The sequence below is a fragment of the Siniperca chuatsi genome, linkage group LG23, assembly GCF_020085105.1.
Source record: "Siniperca chuatsi isolate FFG_IHB_CAS linkage group LG23, ASM2008510v1, whole genome shotgun sequence".
Lineage (NCBI taxonomy): Eukaryota > Metazoa > Chordata > Actinopteri > Centrarchiformes > Sinipercidae > Siniperca > Siniperca chuatsi.
In genome coordinates, this window is record NC_058064.1 from 16,520,826 (window position 1) to 16,526,948 (window position 6,123).

At 41.9% G+C, this 6,123-nt stretch overlaps 1 non-coding gene across 1 annotated transcript; it reads left to right on the top strand.

The window, feature by feature from the left end:
* The first annotated feature begins 218 nt into the window (after window positions 1–218).
* On the top strand, window positions 219–290 carry trnaq-uug. Its single transcript has one exon. It is a non-coding gene; the product is annotated as a tRNA-Gln (tRNA).
* The last annotated feature ends 5,833 nt before the right edge of the window (window positions 291–6,123 follow it).

The following is a 6,123-nucleotide window of genomic DNA, read 5'->3' on the forward strand; positions in this document are numbered from 1 at the left end:
TACTGTCGTTCCCAGCAGCTGTTTCCTGTTTTCAGTGAAAATGCTCTGATAAACCCACTGTACACTACCTGTCCAGCACCAAACGGCAGACATACAAAGTTAGCGACTAGCTTGTTGACAAAGTGGCGCATTTAGCAACTAAAGAGCCTCAATTTTCCCTCAGGAGTTGGTGGAGTCTAATGCAGAGCTACAAGGAGAGTGAATATAGTATCTGTAGGGGTTCCATGGTGTAATGGTTAGCACTCTGGACTTTGAATCCAGTGATCTGAGTTCAAATCTCGGTGGAACCTAACGTTAAGAGGAAATATAGCTATTCGGTGTCTGACCTTGCCAGTACCTGATAGATAAGCAATATTGTACTTACAATTTGCCTAGTGGCCAGAAACACAACTCAGAATCAAAAATACTTTATTGATCCCCGTAGGGAAACTCTTTGTTACAGCAGCTCGTCTTTACGTCAGTGCACACAGGAGAAAGTACTAGAAAACGATATAATACACTATAAACACTATAAACAGGTCAGAAATAAATTAAGTATCAACACAAGTTACTCAAGTTTGGAAGAAAAAAGAAAGTTAAAAGTTGGAAAAAGTAAGACGACGAGACGGAGCTACGGCAACAGGCAGCATGCGGGCTGGCGCATGCGCACTTATGTTGCTCTGTGTCTGCTGAATGTTTAAATAGGCAGCTGTTCATATTTGCTATATCTACTTAAAAATGTGATATAAGTGTTTTGTTCAGACCTTGAAAAAATCAGTTATTGCAGGTTTAAGATTAACGGTAGAGACAGGACATGATTAGCTTAGCTTTAAATACTGAAACAGGGAAACAGCCTAGAGACTAGCCTGTCTCTATGCAAAGTTAAAAAAGAACAACAAATTAATATGTTATATCTTGTTTGTTTAATTTGCACACAAACAGACATTTTAAAAGGACAACTTGTGTTAATTAGTGAGCTTTATAGGTTTTTTTTTTTTTTTTTTACTTCATGCAGAGCCAGGTATCTCTATACCTAATGATAGATATGGGAGTAGTGGTTTCATATTCTCATCTTCCTCTCGGGAAGAAAGCAAATAAATGTGTTTCACCAAATGTCAAATGCCTTTAAAGTGCTGTACTATTCAAACTCTCGACAAAAAAATTAAGCTATCAGCCTTGTGAAAGGCCAACTGCCAAACTACCAGACCCTTTTTTGTAACTTTGGGATTTCATCATTTCAGTTGTTACATCAAACTTTGTCATCCATCCCTCAAATAAACCTCTACAGGCTGATAAAACCTGCAGAAAAAGAAAAATTGGACTTCAACTGTTCAATTCCAACTATCCCTAATTGGCTTTCTCCCCTCTCAGTGTAAAACCTTTTAAAGTAGATGGAGGTGAAGATTTGAGCTTTGAAAGTACCTACAGACAACATCTTTCTCTAATGCCCCTGAGACTCTGATTCACAGCCCAGTCTCGGTCTCAGCCATTATGGTTGTGTCTTTTACAGGCGTGGGGGTGTCGGTTACTGCCGTCCACAGACACCCAGGCAGTCTGACTGATTTAGCTCTTTAGATTTGTGTGGAATTAGTCACAGTGGAGGGCTGGCTGGGACAGCGGGGAGTTTAAGACATTTTTGGGAAAGAGAAAGCCTGGAGTGGGCGGGCTTTTTTTCTTTCTGGTTTTACGACCCCTCAGGTTTCCACCTGTGCTGACATGGCTGAGACTTTACAATAGTCCTGAAAGAGTTACAAGCACCCGGGTAGAAATTCCAGGCTTTTTTTTTTCTTTCTCTTTTACCCCTTTTCTTTTTTTCTCTTTTACTGGAAGGGTGGGGTGGGGGCCGCAGTTATTGTGGAACGTTTGTCAGGCAGCCAGTTGCAGAGGCAGGGCCAACTGGTGATTTATGGCAACATCTGCAAGATGCAAAGCCCTTGTATGCTTTTAATCATACAAAGAGCCCTGGCTGGATTGGAGACTGAAGAGATGGTCTGATGGGGTCTGATGGGGTCTGATGGGGTTTTATAGAGTCCGTGCTGGGATTCACACTGATGGCAACTCGTGTGAACATATTATATGACCGTGGGATTTCTGCAGCTCAGTGTTTCCAAACTGAAGTTGGCTTCAGATGGTGTTTGCACCAAGCAAATGCTGTTTCTCTGATTCGATATGGTCAAAAGATTCTCACCAAGCTTGAAGATAATCTGCGAAGGATCGAAATGTTTTGTCACATAAGAGGAAAGCCCAAACCATCAGCCAGGAAGAGCGAAAACCATCCATGAATGCAACGCAACACAAATCTTATTGGATTTGTCTGACAGCAGTTGGGAAGTCGGACCCAAAGTGAGTGTGACCTCACACATTTGCTCATTTTTCAAATCTGTATGTTAGTACTGACAAAGCATATCTGAAGTTGAAACAAGCTCAGTGGTCGTAAAAGTCAAACACCAATCCTCCAGCAGATTTCCTGAGCTTCATAACAGAGGAATAATAATTTGTGTGAGCCGCCTTTAGCTATTTAATATAATAAACATCTGTCTGCATGTCACCACATCTGGCAATAATGAAGGCAAATGAGCTACAAAATTCAGAGTGTCTGGCAATGAGATAAGACCGTGGCATGTTAAATTCATTTTCTTGACTCAGTCTCTGGGGTGTGGCGAGCAGAGATAGCCTGAGGAGCTGACCCTGGATCAGTGTCTGACTGCTTACATGAACACTCCGGGATCAGAAAATGGAGATCAGACACTGATCTGAGACCAGGGGGTAGTGGACTCCATTAGTTGTCTGCCAGTCACTGGTGGTCTGGAGGAATCGTCAACTTCCTGTCTCATTTCTCTGGATGCAGAATCAAAGGGGGGAAATTATTCTGCAATCTGGCCGGTGTTTTCTTCCCCCCCCCCTGCTGGAAATGTGAAGGTTGTCGCTGGCTGCAGACTTCTGCAGGAGACTCCTGGATCCACAGCATCTTTTAAAAGTGGAAACCTTCTACGCCTCAGTCACATGTTAGGCCACAAATAGTTTTTTGGTTGCAGCTATTTCAGAGACTTTCCTTAAGGAGTAAATAAACCATTCTGAGGGGAATTACATCTACCCGCTTAATTGTAACATGCATAGTTTTGTGAAGTGTAAAACCTTGCCTACAAGGAGGGGCTCATGTATTGCTGAGCAGAGGGTTTGAATCCAACACACCAGCTGCCAAACTCTGAAAGGGGAAGATGGTGTAGTCCCTCATTCGTCCAGGAGTGTTCCATCGTAGAAAAAGTTTCAGTCAGAGTCATCTGGACACTGTTTTCAGAATCAAGATGTTTCAGCTCCCATCCGGAAGTCATTCTCAATTGTGAAAATTGTCTGAGTTCCCTGTCTGAAAGGGAAAGAAACTTTCTTCCCACAGCTGCCATTAAGTGACCTTGAGCAAGGCAGTTCAAGGAAAAATCCCCCTCAGATCCTGTTACATGGTTAACAATGACCAATCTGGGTTTTTCAACACAAGGGGGTCATTTTGTAATAAAATATAGCACTTTATCTGTTTTCGCTCAACCTGCCTAGCTTGCTTCTACTTCAACCAGAGATTTCCTTCATGATTGTCTATTGACAATCCCTAAAACGTAAAACGTGTGTGAACTTGTTGTATTCAGCATTTACATGGCTATAGAAAGACTAATACTGTGTGACAGTGAATTTTTAGTTGATTAAGAGAGAGAGTTGCAGCCTACACTAAGCATAACATTCTGGTCTGCATTCTTCTACTCTCTGTGGGTGTAGAAATTGGTCTCACTGCCTCTTCAAACAATATTTTTTTCCACTAAAAGAATCCTTTGGTCTTTGATTCTGACACACTAATATTCCAACCTCATGTTGTTTTTTAAAATGCTAAAAGCTTCTATAATAAATATTTTTATATTAAAAATTTATCAAATTACTAAGTGTAATTTGAAAAGTGATGCGCGTAGTGATGAACCAACACAGAATTATCACCTGACTCTGCAGTTCATCTCATCTCTGTGGAGCTTTTTAGTGTCTTTTGGCTCATTGTTTTGGTTTAACAGCCTTCAACTTTACTGTTTTGGTTCACGCTCGTGGCTCTCATCAGTGTCATTTTCAGCTGCAGTGGGCAGCTAAAATGCTCTAAAAACCCACTGTAGCCTGCTCAGGACCAAACGGTGGACAGACATAGTTAGCAACTAGCTGTTTGAAGATAGTTGCGTTTAGCAGCTAAAGAACCAGATATATCCCTCAGGAGTTGGTGGAGACCAAAACAGAGCTACAAGGAGAGTGAATGTGGAACTTATATTCATCAGGTGGTCAGAAAGACGACTTCAAATGAATGCTAATGTTGCTCCATGTCTGCTGGATGATCCATGATAACTTTCCAGAGTTGTAAAATCCTGTCCCAGAGTATTATAACACCATATATGTTAAAAGTCATGGATCTGTTACTCAAACTGGACTTCTTGGATCCTATTTTATGTTGCACTGGTACCTGAGGTAACACACCCCCACCAACACAGCCCCATGCATTGTTTTAATGCTGTTTATCATCTGTCCTCCATGTTTAGCCGATTATCAGCAGGAACAAGAACACACAAAACACACCAAACTCAATGCACTGTGGATTGCAAAGTACATGGCCAAAAGGTGTTTCAAGTTTTTCAGGTTTACTTAAACTCCCCCTCCTGCTCCAGTGGAGCTGTTGTGAAGCCCAAAAACTGCGACCACAACTATTAAAAGTTGCCCTTTCTGTTCTGGCCTGACATCTGTTTATACACATCTTAGATGCATCACCAGCTCATCATACATCATTTTGCCCACACAAAGGTTTGAAAATTTACTTCCAAACAATACAATGTGTCAGTCCTATAAATATCACCACATTGTGCTCAACAAGATGTCCAATCGGAGTCCACTGAGTTTATCATTAATCACTCACAGGCCTCACTTATCCATCCTGGAGGATCATGTTAGTTAGAAACAGTTTCTGCTCTAACCGAAACGACTTTGCACTGAGATAAGGTTATTAGCCTGAAGTGGACTGGTCCTTGAATGGTGCCTCAGCAGCAGCAACAGCTGTTTCCCAGGTGGTATGGATGTGTGTGGCTCCACCATCTTGTCTTAATCGCAGCCTCCTCAAAGAACTGGCAAGACTTCCAACAAACCCCCTCATTCCTTTACAGTGGAGTAAAGGCATAGAAACCAGCGCACTGTAGCCAACAGCCAGGTGTACTTAAACATTAGTCAGCCAGAAGGATGGGAGCGAAATAACACATCCTATGAAAGCAAATCTCATCATCAGCATTTCCATACACAGACTGACGGAGAGTGGGAATCCAAACACAGACCTTTAGGGTGCATACGATTATAACAAAAAAAAAGTCCATTTTACTACTTTTCATTCCAGTTCTTTTTATGCTGCCAGATTAAACGCAAGACTGAAATGACTGCCCTTGAAGAGGGGATCTTACTAAATTCCCTCCAAACTGCTGGCACCACCATCGTGAATCTGCCATTTCATAAACACAACTCCACGGTGGCAGGCAGGGAGCCGCAAGACGCTTTCCAAGTGCAAGTTTCAACAGCTAGCCCGCTGCACAAGCACACCTTTTTCCCTCATGTTGAAGAGGAGAGGCCTGAAACAACAAACAGCCAGGCGAGAAGGACTAGGGAGATGAGGGTGGGAGGGAAGCAGAAGGGGTGAGTCATCCAGCAAACAGAGAGAGAGTCTAGTTTGGATTAAGCTATATTGTGCCATACTGTTCTAACAGGAATTTGTGGGTTATAAATTACATCTCATTATTATAAGTAGCATTTAATTATGAGCATCATTATTAATAGAATCATTATTAATGATAGGGGCTGCAGCAGTAATATTGGTAATGGTGGTGAATCATAGTTGGCTGCAGGAGTAAAAGCAGTAGTATTGTCTGAGATAGCAGTAGCAGGAGTACTAGTTGTACTAGTAGTATTGGTGGTTGCAATGGAACGTAATAGTATGTGTAGTGGCAATAGTTAAAGGATACGTTCTGATTTTTTCAAGTCGGTCGTAATACAATACTCACATGCCCACTGAAAGTTACTGGCTGCTGTAATCATTCCTTCTGTCAATACTGGCCATAACAAGGCTCCAATGGAAGAGAAAGGAGACTA